Consider the following 27,582-nt stretch of genomic DNA (forward strand, 5'->3'; position numbering starts at 1 on the left):
ATTAGAAATACTTAGGGCACACTAGCCTGATATTTAAGTGGAAGAAAAATAGAGTATCTATTTGCCCTATAGTGTTTAGGTTTAAAATGTTAAAATTTTGTGACCATGAATTTTTTTCTTTTATAAATTTTCTCCTATTTAAAAATTTAAAAATCTGCAAGACAAAAACTATGTTTCTTTTTTTTAATAACTTTCTGTTTCATGCAAAAGAATATCTGTGCAAGATTTTTTACATTTTGGATAGTTTGGCAGTTTAAGAAAGATAAGAGGGTATCATTTTTCAAGTATGGAGCCTGATAATATCCCTGTTGCACACACTAACTTCACATGAGCAAGTCTGCAAATATGTATTGTCTGTAAAACAGCATGTACAGGTTATTCACAATATAAAAGTTAAAATTAAAAAATGAATTATTCCCAAGAACATCGTTTACTAAAAGATATTATTTTAACTCTTTATGGGTCATTTAGATTTTCAGACCATCAAATTCAATAAACCACATCTAAGAAGAAGAGCATAGAATATCTTATTTTAAAAGAGTTGTCTTTATAGGTACAGATTCCTGATGTGCCATTAAGAAGGCTTTTTACTCTACGGTTCGAAATAAAGATACTTCAGGAAAAGCCAATATATGTATAGCTCATCCTCTCCCAAATGTGCATGGAAAATTTTTTAAGGAATTCTGTTCCATCTACTCAGTGATAAAACAATAATTCCAATTCTGATTAATGATTAAATATGTTCATTTAAAGAATTAGGACATACTATATGACATTCTCTAACAGAAGGATGACGTTAGAATTCCTTCACCCCCTAGATAGTGGTATAGTTTCAGTTTTCAGTGACTAGGAATATATTTCTCTTTAAATATTTAAGCATGGTTTCTGTTTAATTTCTTCCTTCCAAGATGCTCTTCATGCCATTCAAATATTTGTCAACTTAAGACTCTATACTGCCTAAGCAGTGTGGGTACAGGTGAAGCTCTACTGAACACAGTAACCATGGAAACACAATTCTTATTTAATTTGCTGTCTCCTTGGATGAAGCAAAGAAACAACAGGAATGGAGCACTGGAGGCAGAGACACAGGAAGACATACAAGAGTAGAAAAGTTAAGAGGGAAACAGACACAGACACAGAGGCCACAGCCTTTCTAGCTCACTTCCTTTTAGCTAAAAATGTTAAAGCTGGGGAGATGTAAAAGGAAAGCTATTTTTGAGAAAATTTCATAGTGCTATAGGTCAGAAAAAAGTCTCAACCTGGCTATTTTTGTTGGATTCCCCTTGCACACAGAGCCAAGTTTAAACACAAACTCAATCAATCTGGAGGCATCAGTATGGATAGTTCAAGTTCAGAGAAAAGTTCCTTGGCTTTTTAAGTACCTTGAGTCTGGGCACACATCCCCAGAGAGTTTAGACTTCTGTCCTAAGAGATCCAAACCACAGGAATGAACCTGCAGCAGCAGCCTTGTCAGTGTTTCCTGGACCAGGTTCAGTCTCACCAGGTTCAGCAGCAGAGCTGGCATGGAGCTGGTTGGAATGGCCTTAGAATTGAGTCCCTCCCTCTTTTATATTCATGTGAAAGTCACAGCTGAGTCACAAAGTGGGGCAGGTATGACTGTCAGATCACCCCACCCTTAGGCAGAGAACAGAAATATAACCAGAATTGGAAGCAGAGAGTCAGAAAGAGATGGTTCTTCACTGGCATCCCCTTACCAAGAGCTGAGTCTGACCTGAAAACTCAGTCTTGGGCCTGGTTCCACTACTCAAAATCTTAGCAAGTCACAACCACTCCCTGTCCCAGTTTACTTACATGTACATCAGAGGTTCACACCATTTGCTCCTAACAGTCCCTCTTCCTCTTCAAACACCACCTAACTCATATATAATTAGCAAGTCCTAGGAACTGATGTCTTCTGTCATAGGGCAGAGGCACAGAAGAACAGACTTTGTTTCCAGGTATATAAGCACACGATCCTTCTAAGTCACTAATTAACAGGGTTACGAAAAGCTTCTGTTACATAAACTATAAATATATTAGGAAGCAAAAGGAAAAGATTTCATTAAAAATAAGTTTACTCATTTTCAATATCAGTTTTTTAATAGAAAACTTTGGATTCTTATCACAAAAACTGATGGTAGTCTTTTGGAAGAGGTTGAAATTGGGCAGTGAGACTGTCCAAGATTGTACAAAGTTGTCATAATTTATAATTTTGATATGGACCACCATCACTTAATGTGGTCTTATTCGAAATAAAATAAAACAAAAACCCTCCCAAATCATGGAACTAATGATTGAGTCTGAAAGTGATAAGAACTTTAAAAAAAAAGCTCATAAACCCTCAATTTCACCAAAGACCACTTAAAGGTCTATAATAATTTTCATCATGTAATCTATGAATGAGGCAAGCTTTAGTTTGAGGCGCAATGGTCAAATCTGTTAAAATAAACCCTAGATCATACTCACTTGCTTGTTTTATAAGAGATTTAGCTTCCAATAGGATGCTTAGTGCTTTCTTACTGCTTTCTCGGCAACAAAATTTCTAATGTTCCATCAATCCTGGCTTCTGCTGTTTAAATGAAGATAAGCTGCATTTTCCATGCAATAGCAGTGCCAACTGCCCTGCTTAAAACATAAATTTAAGTGACCAGTATTTCAATTTAGGACATTTGATCAACACAGAGATGCTTTGATTTTGAACACAAGATTTAGCTTTATCATTTGATTTCAATAATGGACAATGGAATTTGGACTATATCTCTCCGAACAGAAAAATACAGTAACTGTTTGAAATTCTTCTAATTTGATTTCATTAATAAATACTTATATCATTTTTTCCCTATAAAGTTGTATTTAATACCAAATATTCTCATATGGAACATCAAAGTATAATTTTAAATTTTCTATAAATCAATTGATTATGTAACAATTTATCTCAACTATAGAAAATGGCATAGATACATATAAGGCTAACTTGGCAATTATTACACACACACACACACACACACACCACCATGCTGGCCCTTTGTGAAACACAAGGTAGACAAATTTGTGGACTAATAAGTTGTTACATGTGTTATGACTCCATATTCTTGTCCACTGAGCAAAGAAATTGTATGCTATATGTTACATATTTTTGTTTGAACAATATAAGTATGTGTAGTAAAACAGAATCAGATCTTTTCCCAGCTCTACTAGATGACATTAACACAAAAAGAATGCATAACTGAATCCTAAAAACTTTTTTTTTGCTTGTTTGTTTTCAAAGTGGGCCAAAGGAATGTGGTCTCATAAACACCAGAAAAACTGGCAGCATACTGTTTAAATTATTGTCCTGTTCAAAAATGTATACTCTAAATGAAAGATTAATTTACAATTTTGAGAGGCGCCATACCCAAATAAAATAATGCAGTTTCAAAGCTGAGCATTATTTAACTGTGCTTCTTTCTAGCCAATAACATTAGGAAACATTTTCTCATACCAATTTATTATATAATTTCACTGCTGTCCATTAACAACATAATACAGTATGGCTGCAATTATTACCACAATACAATGTGGCCAACTATAAGTCCATTAATAATTGAAGTAATGTAATATAAAGGGTTCATATCGGCATGATTATTCTATCTCAAACTAAAAGAGCTTGGTTGTATATTTACTTATAAGTTTGCTTTAACTATAAGGGATCTAGATAGTTAAGTGTTGAAATATACTCATGGATATTCAAGTACTGTGTTTTATGATCATTTTGAGATGGATTCAAGATGGCTAATGCTGACGCTGTATAGGGCAACATAACTAGAAATTTTTTATTTAAAATTACTAATTTAGTTCAACTTAGGTGAACCTCAGTGTAGTTTGCTAGCATAAAATGAAGACAGTGGACTGCCTGCCACATAATGACTTTACTAGTCAATTTGATTTTTAAAAACAGTCAAACCATTTTATTTGGTGTCAGGTGAACAAAATAACAAAATACGGTTGGCTAATTAAATTTTTCATTGTGAAAGCACTAAGTTGTACAGGTGTACCATATTTACCTGCAGGGTTTTTCTTTTTTAATTAATTTGAAAAAGGCTGGTAAGGACGCAGTTGGGATGAGCAATTGTGTGTAAGATAAGGAAGTCTGGGTCAACTTGGGTACAAATAATGGGAAGAAACAAGGTAGTAACCTTTCTTTCTGGTTAAGAAAGGCCTTCTAGAGGAAGGAAGCACGACCAAAAACTGGTACATAAGGAAAAGATGATTCAAGACTAGAAGATATAAAAGTCAAGATCAAAGAAAGGGCCAAGATAGGTATGGAGCCCTGAGGAGGAGGAGAAGCTGGCATAAAGCTGCATGTTAAATGAGAAATATAGATACAATGGAAAATAAAGTGCAATAAAAATAGTAGGCCATATTTGCATTTTCTAATGATCAGTGATTTTTTTTTTTTTTTTTTTTTGCCAATACAAATTGAAAGGAAGGAGCAAAGGAAGGAAAGGAGAGAGGAAGGAAGAGAAAGACAGTGAGGGGGAATAAAGGAAGAAAAGAAGAAAGCAAGAGAAAATCAAGTTGTGTGATTTTAGAAGTTATTTTCTCTAAAAGGCCTATTAACATAACAAAAAGCAAAAAAATAAGAGTTGTCACCTCTGGTGTATATTAATGGAAAACAACTTGTTTAAAACTTTCCTTAAAGTCCACAATATAAATTTAACAACTGACTGAAAAAGGAAATCCTGAGCTCTTTGCCTTAATTTCCACAGAATTTCACAAAAATGTCTAAGTAAAACGTATCACGGTTAAAAAGTATCACCACTCAAAGGAAAGTTGCTCTCTCTTGAACAGGAAAGATTAAGTTCAAAGATTACATTCAAAGTGTTTCTCAGAAAAAGCCAACTAATTGTGTTCATATTGTTTTAAAACTTTTAATTCACTGTAGAATTGCTTCCAATAGGCATCCTGTATAAATTTTACAAGAAAACACCTATGACCTTAGTTCAAAGTAACAGCAGGGGAGGGACTCAAACAAAATACTATGTTGAGTTAGAAAAACAAAACAGATTTTTTTCCACCTTCATGCACTTGGACAAAGGCTCATCTTCAGCCTCAAGGTAACACAGGTGAGAATCTACTTTCATTCTTAGTCCCTCATCTCCCTCTACCCCCATCTACTCACCCAAACTTTCTCACAGATCCTCTCCCATGATTTTGGACCCTCATATGCCACTTCTTACTTTGTAGTTCTTTAACTGCTTTGGTGCCTGGAATCATTTCCTGGGACTGATAATTTCTTGAGACACCAAAAGTTGTTTCTCAGAATAATCTGAATTGAAACTTTCATGTGCGGTCCAGCATTTAATCATCTGACCTTCTACAGCTGATTCAGCTGACTGGCTGAAGCATTTGAGATACTTAGTACCTCCGTTATGTGTGTATATATACACACACACTCAAAGATAGTTATATTTATAATTCCCTAGTTTATGTATAGAAATATTTATATAATTGTACATAGCGAATACATATATGGAAAAAAACAATAGATATACAGGGCATACATTAGGATATTTACATAACTGATACATAAAAGCTTGTCTTTGAGGTGTTGGGACCTTTTGGTGCCTAAGTGCAGTTCCTCGCACTTATGTGTCATATCTGAAACACAATAGCTGCTCATTTAAACATTACTTCTTAGTTATTCCCCATTACAAAAGAAACACATCTCTCTAACTTTGTAAGTTTCTTAAAGCCAGGAGCCGTCTAGTAAGTTTTGTGTCTCTATGCATAGTCCCCAGTACAATTTTCTGCAACCAGTAGAAACTTAATAGATACATAAATAAATAAATAAATCAGAATAAATGCTCTCCTAAGTGAAAGTAAAGGCTAAATTTGTATTGAGAGTAACAGTATTGAAGACAAAATGTCTACAGAAGCCCAACATTCAAATATGAGATTAAAAAGAATGGAATGAAAAGAGAGGAAAAAAATCAGTGAAATCAAAATACTGCTCACACATAAGAAAGTCTAGATTGAGCAGATCAAGGCAGTGTCATTAAGAAAGGCATAGGGAGAAATAAAGTAGAAAAAGAACAGACATATCTGAGAGAATCAGATATGACTCAAAAAGCATAATAGCATCTTTGCCTGCTATGTCAGAGACATAAGAGTTTATGATTGTTTCAGAATATAATCTTTGGATAACAGTTACTAATGCATTACTAATAACTTACCTAAATGATTACTTTTAGCATTAAGGAATATGGTATTGACCTGGGGGTGGTATTATCATCCACTGTAACTGTTATTTCAGATTCTTTATCTTAATCTGTCAAAAGGAAATTAAGCATTGAAAGGAATTCATTAACCAAAGTGATTAACTTGAATACTAAAATCCCCAAGTTGGTTTCATGTGGTCAGTCTTATGGGGACATCAATGAACATTTTAAGGATGCATGTATTGTCATGTATACATCTAAGCAAACATTATAACTATTACATTTTAAAGACCAACAGTGAAATTCCATTTTTCAAAAGCATAGTAATCCAGTCTGTTATCTAGTTGCTAGCAATATCTGACAAAAAACTGTGTCATAAGAAAACATGCAAAAATACACCAACAAACATTTTTCTTCCTTCCCTCTTCTGATGTTTAGAAAATTTGCAAATTGATTTAAGCCAAAGGTGGTAAAGGAATGAAATTATTTCTTCGGGTTTAGAGGATGGTATGCCAAGTTTCATTTCTGGCTGCATACTTATGACCAAGTTCAAGATCCTTGAAAAGAAATACATAAAAGAGAAAATATCCCTTTAACCTCAGCAGAGCAACATAGTAGAGGCTGCTATGGGAAGAGAAAGGCTTCTGCCTTGAGATGGGTATGCTCCTGGTGTTTGATTTCCACTGAGAGGATGCCTGCTCTCTCAATGAATTTGAAGTAGCTACTAGAATGAGGTAATGGCTGTGCCAGTTTCACTGGGTCATGCTCTCTCAGCACATTCTTTCTCCTTCTCCTCCCTGAGAAGGTGCTATAAACAAGTCATCCTGGGAGAGTTGCTACAGAGAGTTAACAAATCCTAAATTTGAAATTCCTGAGAACACTGGCTCTGCTTTTGATAGTCCAGACGTAACTAGAAGCTTAAAGCAGCATAGACAGAGTCACAAAGAAACAGGTTACTTGATGGCAGCGAGGGAGATGAAAAGAGGAGAGAAACAAAGAAAAGAAATATTAATGTATTTAAAATATTTTTTTTAAAAAAAAAGGAAGCTCAATTTTTAAATTGCTTAGATCTCCAGATGTATGCTAAACAATCTTCTGCTTATGGGTAAAATAAAAACAACAACAAAACTTTTGGAAATTAAATATTACAGCATATTGTGAAATACTAAAAATTAAAATTAAATAAACCACAGACAGATAAACAGCATATACCATTGATCTTAAAGGCAGAATAGCTCTGATCACATGCAAATTGTGATTTCAGGTGTAAACCTATGATAATCAGATAAAATTACCAGGAAATCAATGTTAAAACACACACACACACACACACACACACACACACACACACAAATATAACACTTTTTATTGAAAAGCAAAAATGCCTTTCACCTTTCTTGGGAAGGGAATGCTTTTGTGCATGAAGAGAGGGTGACTGAAACGCCCATGATTTTTTAGAGAGTCATAAAGATTTCTACCAAAATACGTAGACACCAATTCCCCAGTTAAATGGGTGTTTTGTATCACATTCAAATGAAAGGCTATAATCTTCATCTTGGGCATTCTAAAGAGCTTTTATTTATTTAATCTCTTTTCATTGCCAAAAAAAATTATAATTGCCCACAGTGAAATGACAGGGTTACACAGCTATTCTTTATACTGGGCTGGTACCTGCACCTCAAGCATGGGACATTTTGCATAATGTGGCTCACATAAAAGGCTTTGTTCTCCATCGCCTCACTGCGGCTGCAAACCTCAATTTCAGTTAGCAGTCATTCCCTCTCCCAGACTGATCATTTTAAAATAAATTATATTTTTAACATTTAAGTTAGTACCTTAACGATATTCATTAATCCTTGTGCCTTACATCCAAAATTATATATCCCCCAACAACATATATTTATTTATTTTGCACTGCAAATTTCATTCACGCCATAATCTCCAAACCTTCAAGGTTAAATACTTAAAGATTTGTCTTTTAAGTATCCATTCCCCTTTGCAACATTAGGTATACAGTGTATTATATATGCAAATGTTTATGTGTGTGCGTATGTGGTGTGTACCACCATACCCCTGTGCATGCTTGTGTGTGTGAGCGCATTTAAACAAAAACCCTTCACACTGAGTCAGTTTTAAAGGGTCTATGTCCTGGAAGCATTATGTTAAAGGCTTACAGCTGAAGGCACAGAGCAATTGTTACACACAGGCTTGTTGCTAAGGAAAGCTTTTTTATTTTCTGATAAAATCCCCAAACCCTGATGCTAGGCAGTATAACATCCATTTCCAGTTTTCAAAGATGCTTTTTTCTGACCCCATGCGTTTTACTAACCCCTCCCCCCATACACACCCAAATACACACATTCCCACTCCTGCCTCCTCTCACACACTCTTTCTTTAAATTTCCATCCTTAAACAAAAGACGAGGTTGGGGAAAGAAGGCACCCAGCACTGCAGCCCCCAAAACGCCTTTTAATAAGAAAAAGAAAATAGATGCACTGTAGACGCTGCTTTCTACCCCCATCGTTTAAAAAGCGATTATGTGGACACTGAAGCTCACCCAGACTCGTTTTTTCGTGTCCCGCCCTCCAACAAGACCAGACATTAATTTTTCATTTTCCTAAAATTATAAATATTCATCAATCTTGCTCTTCCAGATGTTTCTGGGAGAATTATAGGGAAAATGATTTCAAATTGACAAGGCTTCTCTAACTTACTCATTCGTCAGTGCGCAGTTCTCCGCGGTTAAATGGGGGGAAAAAACCCCAAAACAATAAACCTCTACCTGGAAATTCTCTTTTACTCTACTATAATTCACTCCCTGTCTTTCCACAGCTCAGGTAATAACAGCTCTCAAGACAGGCATTCTAATCCGACGTAAGTTCCCGGGCGTTTCAAATTGGTACTTACCAAGGTCACACACCCTTCTACAAATCTAGAGCCCAGGCAGCAGTCCTGGTCCCCTGCTGCGTAGTAGTGATACCTAGAGAGGCCGGACCTGAAGCTTCCGTCAGGTGGGAGACTGGACAGCTCGGCCAACCTGTGCCTGTTTCCAAGGCACAGAGGAGGAGACAACCCCCTCCCCATTCCCACTCCTTTCCTGGGCTCCTTCTCCCTCTACGCGGTGGGCGAGGCGAGAGAAGAAGCACCCCATACAGAACCAGAGGTGCGGACAGCTCTCTTACCTGGGCGCAGAAACTGGACGCACCCGCGGTCGTCGCGGCCACCGTTCAGGGACCTGGGGACCTAATGTCCTCAGGAGAAGGAGCAGAGCGGGGGACAAGGCAGGGGAAGAAGGAGAAAAGAAGGAAAAAGAAGCGGAGGGGAAGAAAAGAAAGAGAGGAGGAGGAGGATGCTGTCGCCTCGGCCGCCGAGAGCCCGCGCAGCCGGAGCGCCCGGCCCAGTCTGAGCGTCGCCGGGGCCGCCGGCTCCCCGCGCGGCCACCCCGCCCTCCGCAGGCCCCGCCCCCCGCCCCCCACAAGCCCCGCCCTATTGGCGGCCGGGCCGGGCGGCGGCGGCGGCGGGGGTGGGGGCGGGGCTGGCGCGGGCACCGCCGCAGTGTCCCGGAGGGGAGCGCGGCCGCCCCGCCTTCCGCCGCTGCCAGCCCGCCGCCCGGCGGGGACCACGAGGGTGGCAGCCTCAGAACGCTGGCCAGACCCGGGCCACTTCGGGCCTGGGACTATGGGGCTCTCTTTAGAGACTCCCCCCACGGCCGCCTCTCACCTCCGCCACCAGAAGCAGTGTGAGACCAGCACCCTCGGGACAGAGGGACCCAGCGAACCTTCTTTTCTGGCATCCTTGGTGAACTCAGGGGCGTGTCAGCTTTAGTCTCTCAAGGAGGAGTCCCCCTTAGGCGCCCCTCCTTTCCCTGCTCCGTCTCTGTGAGACGGGGGTTACGGTTACCCCTCAGTGGAAAGGGCTCACTGGCCTTGCCTCCACAAACCTCAGGACAGTTGTGTCCAGAAAAGAAAGGAAAATTGGGGGGAGGAAGCATAAAGACAGAGAATGACTCTTGTCAGTACTAAAGAAACAATGGTTGAGGGTTTAGAGAATTACTAGACCCTATCCTGTCATTAATCAGATTCATACATTCATGTATTCATTCAACAAGTGTGTATTAAATTGGCTCTGTGTCAGGCACTGTTCTAGGCATTTTGGAAACATCAGTGAATAAAATAGAACCCCATTCTCCCCCCCACCCCCCAAAAAAAATCCTTGCCTTCAAGGGCATTACATTCTAGATAGCCAGATGTATGAGCCAAAGTCAATTCATTTAATCTAAATCTCATATAAGATTGTGTCAAATGAGGATTAAAAAATGTCAGCCCTACCTCTCCGGCATATTTTATATGAGGATATAATTAGATAATAAATAAGAAGAATCTGTGAACAATATGAAGAATGATACAAGAATAATGAATTAGAGAACACAGAAAACATTGACCTTGAAATGTCACCATTTAAAAGAATTACCTCTTAAATGTTAATAATTTTGAAAGAGATATGACCAACTGAGAAAACATGATTTTCTACCATGGAATCTTGGTAATTGCAGAACAGGACTTCATTGTAAATTAAGAGAGGTAAAATGCAACTTAGAATTGTTTCAACTTCTTTATGGGGTACTAATAAGGTGTTTTTAAGGTTAGCCAAGATAGTGGGGTGTGGTCTGTGCAGTTTCAGCAGCATTTATAATTTGGTTTTGTCACTTACATTATCCATAAAATCCTAAAACCATGGAACATTAGACTTGCTTTCTTAGGCATTTGGTCCAATTCCCTCAATTTTCAGATTGAAAAAGAGACCTAATGATGGGACACTGTAAAGACTAGAAACCACAATAGGACAAAGTCTGAAATCCTGGTCTCCAAAATCATACCCCAAGCTGTGTGTGTTGTTTCCCTCTGTCCAGCTTCATCCCATGTCCTAGTGCTCACAGTGGGATTGGAAGTATCAGGGCATACCAAGTAACAGGGAGGTTGGAGGTGTTAGGGCTCCTCCTCAGAAAGTGACCAGATTGAGAAGAAGGAGGTTTTAGGGGACTATGAAATGATACGGAGGGAAAGAAGGAGTAAGAATCCTGCTAGAATGTTAGCAGTTGGCATTCATGACCTGGCACACAGCTACAGATACTCACTGAGAGTGTATCTTCAATCCTGTTAGTCCTATGATTGGGTATTTCCTGGTTCCTATTAGTTCTGTGCTATTTGACACAAGAATAACATTCCAGGGTGGTGGTGCTCTTTCCACTTGCCTTCACTTCAGGTCGAACACCCCTGGGTCTGCATCAGCTCTGAATTTAAAGTAAAAAGATACTGTGTTCTGGCATTGAACACAATCCTGCCCAACCTCATTGTCTACAAACCAAGATATCATTTTGACTACTCTAACTTTACAGTTAGTATTGTCAGGTATTGTCAAGTCCTACAATCTTATTCTTCTTTTTCAAAATTCTTTTGAATCATGTAGTACTTCGCATTTTTATATGTTTTGGTGCCTTGTCAATTTCTATAAAAATAATACTGTTTTTTTAATTGGAATTGTGTTGAACTTGTCAATTTTGGCAGAATTGCCACGTTAATAATATTGTGTCTTCTGATCTATGAACATGGTATAGATCTCAATTTATTTGTCTTATTGAGGTTTTTTAAAAAATTATTATTAATGGGTTTTATTTCTCAGAGCAATTTTGCATTTCAAAAAAAAGTAATAATTGAACAGAAAATACAGAGTTCCCAAACCAGGGATCCCTTGCTTTCTAAAAGTTCGCTTTATGCCACTTCTCTTTTACAAAAGGCCTACTTTAGTACATGTTTTTGGTAACTGAAAGAAATCCAAAGAGGATTTTTGCTTTTGCAAAAAAAAAAAAAGACACACAAAAACGCAAAAATAGCATTCACTGTTTGTTTTGCAGCCAACCATTATAGAGGCAGACATACCCAAGCAGTGAGAGTGGTACCATGAAACTCCATCAAGCCCCCATAGCTTTGAACTATGTCTATGAGCATCTGTGCATCTGTTAGCAAGCTGTGTCCTAAGGTAATTGCTTCTTCACTTTATGCCATTCAGCTTACAAAAGGTCTTATAGAAATGTACTTTTGGTTAGCAGGCAAACATGTCTTTCACAGATCAAAACTTTTTAATGAAATCCAACTTAGTTTTTCTTTCATGAATCATGCTGTTAGTGTCATATTTAAAAACTCATTATCAAACCCAATATTACTAGGATTTCCTCCTACATAATCTTATAAAGTTTAATAACTTTGTGTTTTACATTTAGTTCTTAGTCCATTCAGGCTGCTATAATAAAAATACCATAAACTAGGTGGCTTATAAGCAACACTTATTTCTCAGTTCTGGAGGCTGGGAAGTCCAAGAGCATGGTGCCAGCAGATTCAGTGTCTGGTGAGGGCCCATTTCTTCATGAACAGCACCTTCTGATGGTGTTTTCACATGGTGAAAGGGGCAAGGGAGCTTTCTAGGGCCTCTTTTTATAAAAACACCAATCCCATTCATGAGGACTCCACCCTCACAACCTAAGCACCTCCCCAAAGCCACCTCCCAATACCATCACAATGGGCATTAGGTTTCAACATATATATTTGGAGGGACACAAATATTCAGTTTATAGCAAGGTGTATGATTCATTTTATTGTAAAGGGTACAAGGTCTGTGTCTAGATTCATTTTTTGCCAGTGAATGTACAGTTGTTCTAGCACCATTTGTTATATATTCTCCATTTATTTGCTTTTACCTCTTCATCAAAAATCAATTGAATATATTTGTGTGAGTCTATTCTGGGGCTCTCTGTTCTGTTCCATTGGTCTATTTGTCCGCTTCTTTGCCAATACTACCATGTCTTGATTACTGTAGCTTTATAATAAGTCTTGATGTCAGGTAGTATCAGTCCTCCAACATTGTTTTTCAAACTTAAATTGGCTCTTCTGGGTTTCTTTCCTTTTCATATAATCTTTTGGATAACTTTGTCCATATGTGTGAAGTAACTTGTTGGGATTTTGACTGTAATTACATTGAATCTATAGATCAAGTTGGTAAGAACTGGTATCTTGACAGTCCATTTATTTATGTCTTCTTTGATTTCCTTAATGAGAGTTTTTTCAGCTTTTCTCATACAGATCTTACACATAATTTGTTAGATTTATACCTAAGTGATTTTATTTTCTTGGTGTTAATGTAAATCATATTATGTCTCTAATTTCAAATGTAAATTGCTCATTGCTGTGTTTAAGGAAGAAATTGACTTTTGTATATTAACCATGTATCCTGCAACCTAGTTATAAACTCTTATAAAGAAAAACTGATAAGTTGGACTTCATTAAAAAGTTTTGGTCTGTGAGAGACATGTTCCCCTGCTAACCAAAAGTACATTTCTATAAGACCTTTTCTAAATTTTTTCAGTCCATCCTTTGGAATTTATACATGTACAATCATGTCACCTGCAAACAAGGAGTTTCATTTCTGCTTTCTAAATCTGTATACCTTTTATTTGCTTTTATTGTCTTATTGCATTAACTAGGCCTTCCAATTTGATGTTGAACAGGAGAGGTGAGAGGGGACAATTTTACCATTTTCCCAATCTTAGGGGGGAAGCATCTAATTTCTCACCTTTAAAAATGATGTTAGCTGTAGATTGTTTGTAGATGTTCATTATCAAGTTGAGAAAGTTTCCCTCTAAGTTTGGTGAGAGTTTTAATCATGAATGGGAATTTGATTTTATCAAATGATTTTCCTGCAACTATTGATAAGATCATATGACCTTTTTTATAAATCCTCTTGATGTGACAGGTGAAATTGCTTGATCTTTTAATGTTAAAACAGTGTTGCATACCTGGAATAAATTCTACTTGGTCATGGTGTGTAATTATTTTTACACATTGTGGATTTAATTTGCTAATATCTTGTTGAAGAGTTTTGCATCTATGTTCATGAAAGATATTAGCTGTAGTTCTTCATTTCCTGTAATTTCTTTGTCTGGTTTTAGTGTTAAAAGTTATGTTTACCTGATAGAATGTTAGGAAGTGTTCCCTCTGCTTCTATTTTGGGGAACAGATTGAATAAAATTAGTGTCATTTGTTTTTTCAGATATTTGAAATTCACTAGTGAAACATTTTGAGCCTTTTGCTGTCTGTTTTGGAAGATTGTTCATTGTTTATTCGCTGTATTTAACAGATATAAGCCTATTCAGATTCTCTTTGTGTGGGTTTTGATAGATTGTGTCTTACGAAGAATTGGTCCTTTGCATCTTTGTAATCGATATGTGGGCATAGAGTTGTTAGTAATATTCCTTTATTTCCCTTTAATGTCTGTGGGATAAGTAGCAAAGGCACCGGCACCTCTTTCATTTCTCATATTAATAATTTATATCTTCTCTCTTTTTCTTGATTAGTATGGCTAGGGGGTTATCAATTTTATTGAACTTTTCAAAAACCAACTTTTGATTTTGTTGATTTTCTCAATTATTTTCCTGTTTTCATTGATTTCAATTTCATTGATTTCTGCACTGGTTTTTATTATTAATAATAACTTTATTATTAATATATGCATTTTAAAAATTATTTTATTTTATTTTTGGCTGTATTGGGTCTTGGTTGCTGCGCACGGGCTTTCTCTAAGTGTGGCAAGCGGGGGCTACTCTTCGTTGTGGTGCGCGGGCTTCTCATTGTGGTAGCCTCTCCTGTTGCAGAGCACAGGCTCTAGGCGCGTGGGCTTCAGCAATTGCAGCGCATGGGCTCAGTAGTTGTGGCTTGCAGGCTCTAGAGCGCAGACTCAGTAGTTGTGGCGCATGGACTTAGTTGCTTTGCAGCATGTGCGATCTTCCTGGACCAGGGGATCAGGGCTCAAACCCGTACCCCCTGCACTGGCAGGCAGATTCTTAACCACTGAGCCACCAGGGCAGCCCAATATATGCATTTAATGCTATAAATTTTCTTCTAAGCACTGCTTCGACTGTTCCCCACAAATTTCAATAGGTTGTATTTCCATTTTCACTTACTACAAAATATTTTAAAATGTCTCCCAAGGCTTTCATTTGACTCGTGAGTTATTTTGGTCTGTTGTTTAATCTACAAATATTTGGACATTTTCCAAGTATTTTTGGAGTAATCTTTCTGTTATAAATTTCTGGTTTAATTCCATTGTAGTCTGATAGCATAATTCTTATAGTGTCTACTCTTTTAAATTTGTTGTTTTTATGGACAAGTTTCACATATATGTCTTTAAATTTATCTCTAAATTACTTATGTTTCCTGAAGCTATTGTAAATGGTACTGGTTTTTTATTTTAAATTCTGAGAACACTTTGCTTATACATAGAAAAACACAATTTTTTAGAGTAATCTTGCATTCCATGAATTTTCTAAACTCGCTTATAAATTCAAGAAGCTGTTTGGTACATTTAGTAGGGTTTTCTATGTAAACAATAATGTCCGCAAAGACAACTCTTTTTCTAAACTGTATGCCTATTTTTTTTTTTTCTTTTCTTGCCACAATGGCTAGCTCCTCCAGTACAATGTTAAACAGAACTGATGAGAGAGGGTATCTTTGCATTTTTCTCTGATCTTAGGGGGATAATTCAAGTTTTAAAGTTTGCCTATAATGTTAGCTATAATTTTTTTTATATTTGCCTTCTCTAAGATTGAAGAAGTGCCCTTCTATTACTACTTTGTTGAGAGTTTTTATCATAAATTTGTATTTGAATATTGTTAAATGTTTTTTCTCTGAGATAAAAATATTGTTTTTTCCATTATTATCCATTATTCTAAATGTATGATGAATTACATAAATTTTGTATGTTAAACCAATGTATAACCCTGTCATAAATCTTGATTTGCCATTATATACATATACATTATATATATTAGAATAGTTTTGCAAATATATCTTAAAGGACTTTTGCATTTATAGTCAAGAGGGATATTGGTCAGTAGTTTTCTTTTTTGTAAAATCTTTGCTTTTTTTTTCATCAGGTATTTCTGAACTTCTAAGTAACTGGGGATGATTTTTTTTTCTTTTCTCCTCATATACATTTGGGGAGAAATATATATATGTATATAATTAGTGTTATTTCTCCCTTAAATGTTTGATAAAATTTACCACTGAAGTGATATAGTCTCAAGTTTTCTTTGTGGGAAAGTTTTTTTGTAACAAATTCAATTTTCTTAATAGATATAGTACCATTGAACTTTCCTGTTTCTTCTTGTTCGGGGATAATTTGTGTGTTTTGAAGAATTTGCTCATTTTATGTAAATTGTTGTCAGATTTTATTCATCGAGATATTTATTATCCTTTTTTTATCTTTAGGATCATTTTGTATCATTTATTGATGCCGCTGCTTTTATTCTTGTTATTGATAACTTCTTTCATTTTTTTTCTTTATAAGTCTACATACAGCCAAGGCTTATAAATTTTAATGATTTTCAAATAGCTATCTCTTAGTTTCATTGCTTTTCTCAACCATTTTTCTCTTTTCCATTTTGTTTATTTCTGCTCTTATCTTGGTAATTTTCTTTCTTCTTCTTTCATTATTTTTAATTTGCTACTTTTTGTTAGTTTTCTAGGATAGAAGTTTATATCAATGAGTCCAGGTTTTCTTGTATCCAAAAATAAGCATTAAAACTATAAAATTCTCTATAGATACAGCATTACCTGCATTACAAGAAATTTTGACGTTATGTTTTCATTATCATTTAGTTCAACATACATTGTGACCGTCTAATTTGCACACAGAAATGATCTGAAAGATACTAATTTAACTCCATTTGTGGTAGAAAACATATCTTGTTTGATTTTAATTCTCTTACATGTTTTGAGGCTTCTTTTATGTCCAAGCATAGTGTCTATCTTGGTTAATGTTCTGTGTGACCCTAAAAAAAGAAAGCATATCAAAAGTTGATTCAAAATGGATCAGAGATATAAATATGAGACAAAATTACAAAACTAGAAAGAAACAGGAGAAAGATCTTTGTGACTTCTGATTAAGCAAAGAATTCTTAGGTATGTCACCAAAACTGTGATACTAGATGAAAAAACAATGATATTACCAAAATTAAAAGCTTTTACTCTGGAAAAGATTCCATTAAGAAAGAAAATACAAGCCAGGGACTGGGAGGAAATACTTCTAAGTTGTTGTTGGAGATGATCATCAAGAGGGCCCGACAGCCAATGGCCCATTGAACTTGACCCAGGCAATCAGAGGCTCCTCACCACCACCCCCCATCCTTGGGATATATTTTCTGCCCACTGTTTGCACCATGGGAGCCATTTTCAAGTGTGCAGCCTTGAGAGAGCAATATTTTGTTGAGACCATCTGGTTGGTACATGTGACTGAACCCAGTAAAGATTCTGGCAAGCCAGTGCCTACAAGACAGTAAGTTCCCTTGCTTATTAATCCTGCCACCTAGCAATCTGGAGTAGTGTGCCTCTTCTTTTACTCTGTCCCTCCATGTACAAGGACCAATTTCAGATTTCACCTGGGAAGCTCCTGAGTTTACAAAACCACAATTATATGTCCTGTAAATATTCTTGTGTATAAAAATTATAAAGAACTCTGAGAACTCAATAATAAGATAAACCTATCTTACCCCCTCAAAAGACTAAATATTTGAATAGATACTTTACCACAGAATATATGGTAATGACTACTAAGAACATAAAAAGATGCTTAATATCATTAGCCATCAGGAAAATGCAATTCAAAACATGAAATACCACTACATACACACTAGAAAGGATATAATCACAAAGACTAGAAATATCAAGTGTCGGTGTGGATATGAAGAAACTGGAACACTCATGCAGTGCTGGTAAAAGTATAAAATTGTATACCTGCTTTGGAAAAGAGTTTGTCAGCTTTTAAAAAATTTCATGTGCACTTATATATGACCTAGGCATTCCACTCGCAGCTATCTCCCCGAGAAAAATGAAAACGTGTCCACACATAAATGTTTATTTTCATGTTCATAGCAGCATAATTCATAAAAGCTGAAAATTGGAAACTATCCACATGTTCATAAACTAGTGAATGTGGGCTATAGTTCTTCACTAGAGTACTACTGCACAATTAATGGGACAGAATACTGATACATCCAACAACCAAGATAAACCTCAAGGACATTTTGCTAAATTAAAGCAGCCAGAACATTTAGGTGTTTGATTCATTTTGAGTTAATTTTTTATATGGTATGTTGTACAGGTCGAACTTTATTCTTTTACATATTGGTAACCAGTTGTCCCAGTACCATTTCCTGAAAATCATTCCTTTGCCATTGAATTGTCTTTGGTATATTCTTTGAAAATCAATTGACCAAAAATGTGAGGGTTGATTTCTGGAATCTATATGTCCATCCTTATGCCAACACTACACTGTCCTGATTACTATAAGTTTGTAACAACTTTTGAAATTGGGAAATAGGAGTCTCAATGATAGGGACTGTGTTCAATCTATAGATTAGTTTGGAAATATTGCTGTTATAACAATATTGTCTTCCAATCCATGATCCCAGGATGTTTACGTTTATTTAGGTTTTTATTAATTTTTCTATGTTATTTTTAGTGTACAGGTCTTACACTTTTGTTAAATTTATTTCTTATTCTTTTTGATATTATTATAAATGGAACTGTTTTCTTAATTATATTTTTGGATTGTTTGTTGATAATTTATAGAAATATAATGGATCTTGTTTTCTGCACACTTGCTGAACTCATTTATTAGCTCTGATAGTTTTTTTAAAAATTCCTGTGATTTTCTATATTTAAAACTGCGTCATCTGCAAATAGATATAGTTTTACTTCTTCCTTTTTAATATGGATGTCATTACTTTTTCTTGCTAATTTCCCTGACTAGAAACTTCAGTACAATGCTGAATATCAGTGAAAGTGTACATCCTTTTCATGTTCCTGATTTTAGAAGTAAATATTTCAGTCTTTCACTAGTAAGTGAGATGCTAGCTGTGGGTTTTTCATGGATATCCTTTTTCAGGTTCAGAAAGTTCCATCTCTTCTTGGTTTGTTGAGTATTTTTATCATTAAAGAGCATTGGGTTTTGTCAAAAGCTTTTTCTTCATCAATTGAGATGATCATGTGGTTGTTGTCCTTTATTGTATTAAAGTGGTTTATTATTATTGTTTGATTTTCATATGTTGAACCAATGTTGTATTTTGTGAGATTAATCACACTTGTGCCTAGTGTATAATCCTTTTTATATGTTTTTGGACTTGAATTGTTAGAAGTTTGTAGAGGGTTTTATTTACATACTCATATTTCAAACTTTTTGTATCTTTGAATATAAAATGTTTCTCATATAGATAGCATATATTTGAAACAATTTTAAAAATTAATTTTGCCAATGTCTGCATTGTAAAAATTCATTTATATTTAATATAATTACTGATAATTATAATTTACGGTTACATTACTGATAATTTATATTTCAGATGCAAAGAGATGTTCCGTTGTTTTTGACTCTTCCATTTTTCTCTTCACTCTGTTCGTGTTTTTCTTTAAATACTTGAACATTAACATTTTTGCCATTTTAAGTTAGACCCATTCATTCCTAGTTTCATCATCTATCTTATTTCTGCTTTCCTTTACTTTTGAGTAATATTTCTCTTGGTTATAAGTCTTATTTTCTTCCTTCTTAGACTACCTCGTAATTTTCTTCTTTTTGGCTGCACCATGCGGCACGTGGGATCTTAGTTCCCTGACCAGCTATCAAACCCGTGACCCCTGTGTTGGGAGTATACAGTCTTAACCACTCTGGACATTTATTTCTAATATAAACAAATTGAAATCCTCTCTAAATAGTGCTTTATTTGCATCTCACCATTTTTCATGTTGCATTTTTATTATCTTTAAAGTATTTTCTAATTTCTTTTGTGATTATAATTGTCATTTAAATTCAAAATACTGTGTTGTTTAATATCCTAGATATCTTAATTTATTGATTTCTAATTTATTTACACTGTAGCCAGAGAGCGTATTCTGAAGGACAATTCTTCAGCCTGGCTGTCCCCAATATAAGGTTGTAAGGCATTTTTCCATGTTAATTTCCAGAAGTCTTTTGATTAGGTTTTATATGTAGATGTACAGTTATACCCAAAATTAGCGTTGATGGTATGATATAAAAGGCTTTTTTTTAAACCATGAATTTCCTATTCACTAAGTACCATTCATTGAAAACACTTTCCCTTTTCAATTGATCTGAGTATCACTTTCATCATAATTCAAGGATCTAATATCTGTGATTCTGTTTCTGTATTCTCTATTTTATTCTGTTGGTCTATTTATCTATTCTTGTGATAAGAGCACACTGTCTTAATTACTATATCTTTAATTTAAATTTTGATAATTAGTAGAGTACACACTCAAAACAGTTTTTCTTTAAAATTGTATTTTTTTGTCCTTGAACCTATACATATTCATATGCAATTTGGAATTAGTATACTAAATTATATTTTCATCGAGTTTATAGATCACTTTAGGAAAAACCAACAACTTCAACTAGGTCTTATTTGACACATTTCAATAATTTTGTATAGTTTTATGTGAAGAGATATTGTATATCTTGCATGAGATAATTTGTAGGTATTGATGTTTTCCTCTCATAAATGGTATAATTTAAAAAAAAATTTTGTCTTCTAATATTTTGTTGTTGATATATAAAAATTTAGTTAATTTTTATGTGACCTTGCATCCAATGAAATGGATAATATAAAAAACCTTCAATTTTTAATTCTGGTAATTTCCCTTAGATTCTCTTAGAATTTTGCATTTGCAGTAATTTTATGTGTTTTATTCTTTATTTCCAGTCCTTATAAATTTTACTTCTTTTGCTCAGTTTTGTTACTGGCTAGGACCTCCAGAACTCTGTTGGATATGAGTCATATTATACAGCTTTGTCTCATTCCTTATCCCAGGGAGAATACTTTCAATATTTTACTATTAACTATGATGTTTATAAAATATATGTTTTTTGTAGACATCCCTCATCAAATTAAAAAGATTACTTATATTGTTATTTTGCAAATAATATTAAAAATTATGAATGGGTATTGAAATCTATCAAAAGATTTTTTATCTTTGTATTAGTTTTCTATTGCTGCCGAAACAAATTCCCACAAATTTAGTAGCTTAAACACAGAACAAATTTATTATTTTACACTTTTGTAAGTCAGAAGCCTGGCATGAGTTAAAATCAGAGTGTCCGCAGACCTGCCTCCATTACTAGAGGTTGTAGGGGAGAATCAGTCCCCTTGCTCATTCCAGGTATTGGCAGAGTCAGTTCTCGTTGTGGTTGTATAACACAGGTCCCCATATTTTTTTTTGCTGGTTATAAGCTGAGGACTATTTCCAGCTTCTAGATGTTGCTGCATTTTTTGGCCTCCTTCCTCAATCTTTAAAGCCAGTATGGGTGGAGGCAGGTGGGGTGGGGGTGAGGGTTCAATCTTTCTCACATTGCATCTCTCTGACCAAAGCTGGGAGAGGTTCTTCACTTTTAAGGACTCATGGTATTAGAATGGATACAGCTGGTATTCCAGGTTAATCTCCCCATCTCAAGCTCCTAACCTAATCACATCTGCAAAGTTGTCTTGCCATGTAAAGTAACATATTCATAGGTTTTGCAGATTGGGTGTGGACATCCTCAGGGGAGGGGGACATTATTCTATCTGCTACAATATCTATTGAGATAATCGTATGATTTTTCTATTATATTAATATGGTAAGGAGATTTGTTTATTTTTGAATGTTCTACCAATCCTGAATTCCGGGAATAAATTCAGCTGGGTTTGTTCTATGTTCTGTGTTGTTGGACTTGGTTTGTTAATACTTTACTTTCGTGTTTCATGTTCGGTTGTCCAACATCTATGTTTATGAGAGCAAATGATCTATAACTTTTCTTTATTGTAATATTCTTATCAAGTTTATTTGGGCCTATAAAATCAGTTTGGGAAATTTCCTTCTTTTCTATCTCTGGGTGAATTTGCATAAGTTTGGTATTCTTTCTTTAAAAAAAGTATTGAAGGAATTTGCCAGTGATGCCACTTAGCACTGGTGTTTTCTTTGTGGCAAGTTGTTCAATTAGAAATCAAATTTATTTTAAAAAAAGAAATTAAATTTATTTATTAAGTGTATTTAGATTTTTATTTCTACTTAGATGTGTTTTTAATATGTTGTGTTTTTCCAGATTGTTTTCTTGCTCTTCTAAATTTCCAGATTTATTGGTATTAAGTTGTTTATGATATCTTAATTATTTTACATGTATTTTTTGTTAATAATATTGGTAATTTGTACCTTTCATATTTCTTTTTTATCAGCCTTCCCAAGGTTCTATTATTTAAAATAAATTTTTTTGATAAAAACTATTGAACAACTTTATTTTCTTTAAATTAACCACAAATCTAAGTAAAAGCTCATCATACTTTTTTTTTTTTGAAAATAAAGTGCTTTATTGCTGAGGTTCCCATAGAGCTTCAGGGCTGCTGTCTAGTGGCTAGGACTGAAGTCCCCTGCCTTTCAGAAAAGGCTTCTGTGAACAGTGACAGTTGGGACAGCATTTCAACCCCATGGAAGGCAAGGAAGTGTGGTTGCTGAGGGGAGGGGGAGATGGGGGCTGAGGGGAAGCAGGAAGAGGCAGGAGGGCTGCTGGGAGAGCTGACCATATGCATCTCTTCCCAACCCTGAGCTCAGGGCATTCAGCAACATCACCCTGGGAACTTGAAGTGGGCCATAGTGGGAATGTTAACACCACAGAAATTGCTCAGATGCTACAAATTGGGGCTGTCCCCCCACCACACGCCTGGCAGAGCTGATTTACCAGTTCACCCTGCACATGACACATCCTTCTGGGCTAATTCTGAACAAACCTCAAGCCTGGCTGCTGTGCTCATTCAGGGCGGTGTGATGTCCCACCCCCACCCATTCCTACAATCCGGACAGAACAGAGGTGAGCTGGACAAAGAAAGGGACCAGAATTGGTTAATCCTTTCTCCACCTGGACCCTGCCTTGTCTTAGCTGCCTCCGCCTGTCTATCCACTTATGGTCCCAGTGCTGGCCTTCATCCCCAGACTAAGTTGTGTCCACGGACAGGCAGCTCGGGGCTGAGCATAACCCTCCCAGCAGGGGTGGCCACGTGCGACCACTAAGAGCTAAGGAGGGCTGCTGGCCCAGGGGGCGGGAGGAAAGGACTGGCCCTCAGGGCTGTGGCTCGGAGTGACTCATGGCAGGTCCCAGGAATCAGGGTGTGTGTGGGGAGCCCGGCTCACACCTGCGCACAGAGCCAGGGCAGAGGCACGCAGCTCCAAAGGAGAAGGAGAAAACTGGGTGGCCAGGCTGGAACAGCATCCCCCCTCCCCAAAGGGCAGGAGGTGAGGGCCCCCACAGACACACCTTTCCCGGCTGCCCCAGGCGGCCTTGGGGCGGGGGGGGGGGGGGGGGGGGGGGGGGCGGTGAGCACCCTCCTCTCACCCTGTGCCCGACCCCCACCCTTCAACCTTCTCCCCGACTTCACACCGACACCTGGGATGCTCACCTTCCCGCCTCAGGTTCAAAGGCAGAGGGCGCGAGGCCCCAGGCCAGCCTCCCCAGGTCTGGGCAGAGGCAGGGTGAGGGGGCCTGCCAGGAACGCTCTCCAGCACGGCAGCCGCTCATCAGTACTCCTTGGCCTCCTGCAACTGGGCCAGGTACTCCTCCTCGGGAGGGCTGTCTGCACAGGCGCGGCCATTGTTAGGGGGCCGCACTGCGTGGTAGCGGCTCCAGTACCCTTGCACAGGGTCCAGGGCAGCGTGTCCACCTTGAAGTGCATCTCAGGCGAGACGTCGGCGCTGACGAGGTCGGGCGCGCCGGCACCCTTGCCTCGGGTCAGCAGCGGGCTGCCCGCATCTTAGCAGCGGTGCTGGGCGGCCAGCGTGCTGCTCTCCCCCGACAGCAGCGAGCGCAGACAGAAGGGCAACGTGGGCTGGTACACGTCCAGAAGCTCGCGCGGGCCGCTGGCGTCCCTCCACCGGAAGCTGCGGCCCTGGTGCTTGTCCCGCAGGCTCACGGCACTGGACACGGCCTCCAGCGGGTACGCACACGCGCAGCTGGGCAGGTCCCACAGCACCTGGCGCAGGTACTTGGCTAGGAAGTCACTCTTGCAGTTCAGCCACTTCTCACAGCTGTCCACATCTGGGCTGAGCATGTCCGTTGCATTGTGGGCCAGGGGCTGCCACCCCTCACTGGGGACACCCAAGGGGTCCTCGTCCTCAGCGCCAGGACAGGGGGGCAGGTCGCAGGCACGGGACTTGGTGGCAGTGCAGGCGTAGCCTCACGGCCGAGTCCTCCATTGGCTGCCGCTGCCGCAATTCCCACTGCAGGGAGACCAGGGGCTCCACTCCTCTTGAAGCTCATAGTCGTAGCTATCAGGCTCCTTGAAGGCCCAGTCCCTGGGGGACAACCAGCCCTGCTCCCAGCTTCCTGAGGTCCCACTGAACCCAGGCTCCTGGCAGGAATTAAAACTAAATATTTATTAGTGCTCTCCTGTCTCAAGCATTGTACGAAGGTTCAGGATCTTAAATGGCGCCAAAGCATAGTGAAGATCATAGCTCTGGTCATTGCTCATTGGCTCTCACTGGATAATAGAGAAAAGGCCATTATCCAGCTAGCGTGGTCCTTTTAGATTCTGCTTCTCCACTGCTTCTAGTCCGTGCCTGGTGTTGAGGAATCTCTGAAAGGACTGGGGGCAAATCATCCAACCTATCTGGGTCCACTGCATAGACTCCCCCTTCTCTTGCCAGATTCTGTATCTCACTGGACCTTCTAAATCCTGACCCCTTTCCAATATTGAGAAAACTTTTCCTCTTCCCTTTTGTTGCCCTAGAAGTTACTCCAGCTATCCCATTTGCTTCCAGGCCACATGCACACACCTCTTCAGTGAGTGTAGGCAATGACAAGAGTCAGGAAGAGCTGTAGAATCCAAGCAGCTTCCACTCTGTGCCCTTTAAGATATTAAGGGTTTGACTGCCCCCTTGGAACTGTTGAGGTGTGCGTAGAGCAAAACACAAACCCAAATTATTCTACTCCAGTGGCATAACAAAGGCCTTCTCTTGGCTTCAGTAGGGCAGAGTTTCGGTGAGTATACTCCAGATCATGTGTGTCCTCTTATCTGGGTAAACAGAGCACACAACATTATCTTCTTGATTTCTTGACTGTACAAGAATTGTTTTTCTTTTTTCATCTAGCTTCTCTAGTCTCAATATAAGAGAAAAAGGAAAACACTTCTTTATTAACTCTAAACAGCAATAATTATAATAGTTGATGATTTATACTTGTTGATAAATACCTCTCATAACATTAGTGAACATTGCTTCTCTGGGTTGGTTATTACGTTTTATTTTTTTGTTGAAGTATAGTTGATGTACAATATTATATGTTACAGGTATACACTATAGTGATTCACAATTTAAGTTTATATTCCTTTTATTGTTGTTATAAAATATGGCTATTTTCCTTGTGTTGTACAATATATCCTTGTAGCTTATTTTATACATAATAGTTTGTACGTCTTAAACCTGAACTTCTATATTGCCCCTCCTCCCATCTCCCCAATGGTAGCCACTAGTTTATTCTCTGTATCTGTTCATCTGCTTCTTTTTTGTTTTATTCACTAGTTTGTTGTATTTTTTTTGATTCCACATATAAGTGATATCATACAGTACTTGTCTTTATCTGACTTATTTCACTTAGCGTAATGCCCTCCAAGTCCATCCATGTTGCTGCAAATGGCAAAATTCTGTTCTTTTTAATGGCTGAGTAGTATTCCATTTTATATATGTATGTGCACACACACCCCATCTTCTTTATCCATTCATCTGTTGATAGACACTTAGGTTGCTTCCATATCTTGGCAATGGTAAATAATACTGCTATGAATATTGGGGTGCATGTATGTTTTCAAATTAGTGTTTTTGTTTTTTGGGGATATGTACCAAGGAGCAAGGCTCTATCATTTTTTTTTTAATTAAAAAAATTTTATTTTATTTATTTTTGGCTGTGTTGGGTCTTCATTGCCCTTGCAGGCTTTCTCTAGTTGTGATGAGCAGAGGCTACTCCTCGTTGTGCACAGGCTTCTCATTGTGGTGGCTTCTCTGGTTGCAGAGCATGAGCTCTAGGCACGCAGGCTCCAGTAGTTGCAGCATGGGGGCTCAGTAGTTGTGGCTCACAGGCTCTAGAGCACAGGCTCAGTAGTTGTGGCACACAGGCTTAGTTGCTCTGTGGCATGTGGCATCTTCCCAGACCAGCAATCGAACCCCTGTCCCCTGCATTAGTAGGTGGATTCCCAACCACTGTGGAAGTCCCAAGACTATCATTTTTAAAGTCACTTTGAAAAACCAACTTTCACCTTTGTTGAAATAGAAAATAATTGTTTTCTATTATGTCAATTTTTTTCTATTTTTTTCTTACTATTTGTACTACTTTCTTTGAGTTTTGTTTGGCATTCTTTTCCTATTTTTCTGATATAGAAGGTGAGATTCTTTGCTAATATATGTATTTAAGGCAATAACTTTCTCTCTAAGCATGACTTCAGCTCCATCTCATAAATATAATGTCATATTTTAATTCTCATCTAGTTAGTCTTAATTTCTATTTTCCATTATGATTTCCTTCTTGACCCATAGGTTATTTAGCAGAGTATTATTTCATTTGTAAACATTGTAGTATTTTTTTACATTATAGTTTTGTTATTGACTTCTAGCTTTTTAAAAAAAATTCCCTCTACCTGGTCAGAGACTATACTCTTTTATTTTACCAAATATCCCATTTACACTTAAAAATAATGTGTAGTCTGCAATTGCTCATCATTGTTTTATATATATCTACTAGATCAACTTTTAATTTGTGTTTTTAAATCATCTCTTTCCTACTGATTTTTTGTTAGCTTGTTGTATTAATTTCCGAGGGCTGTGTGTTGAAGCCTCCCATTGTGATTATCTAAGTCTTCTTTTAATTATACCAATTTTTGCTTTACATATTCAAGGTTATGCCAAACACATTCAGAATGATCCCACGTTCTTGGTTGATTTGGCTATTTTATAATTATGAAATATTCCTCTTTTTATGATAATGGCTTAAAACCTCTTTTGTCTTATAATAGAACACTTCCATCAACTTTCTTTTGGCTAGTGTTCACACGGTGTATCTTTTTTCCATTCTCTTTCCTTTTGGTCTTTTTATGTTCTTTTAAGTCATAAGCAATTTGTATGCAACATTGAATTGAATTTTGTTCTTTTTCCAGTCTGACAATTTTGATCTGTTTTGTCTGTTTCCATTTACTGTAATTCATTTATTTTGAGGTTTTAATCTACCATCTTATTATTTGTTTTATATTTGTCCA

General features: G+C 37.3%; 1 protein-coding gene and 1 pseudogene across 4 annotated transcripts in view; both read right to left on the reverse strand.

Annotated features, from left to right (window-relative positions):
- Nucleotides 1-9,649, reverse strand: part of MAP2 (microtubule associated protein 2) — a 278,408-nt gene extending 268,759 nt beyond the window's left edge. For all 4 annotated transcript variants that reach the window (XM_057745157.1, XM_057745158.1, XM_057745156.1 and 1 more), the window contains exon 1: nucleotides 9,383-9,649. The gene's annotated coding sequence lies outside the window, so the exon portion shown is untranslated. The remainder of the gene's footprint in view (nucleotides 1-9,382) is intronic.
- Nucleotides 9,650-23,860: 14,211 nt separating this feature from the next.
- LOC130859209 (isthmin-2-like) overlaps nucleotides 23,861-27,582 on the reverse strand; it is a 68,522-nt pseudogene continuing 64,800 nt past the window's right edge.

Source organism: Hippopotamus amphibius, chromosome 8 (genome assembly GCF_030028045.1).
Source record: "Hippopotamus amphibius kiboko isolate mHipAmp2 chromosome 8, mHipAmp2.hap2, whole genome shotgun sequence".
NCBI lineage: Eukaryota > Metazoa > Chordata > Mammalia > Artiodactyla > Hippopotamidae > Hippopotamus > Hippopotamus amphibius.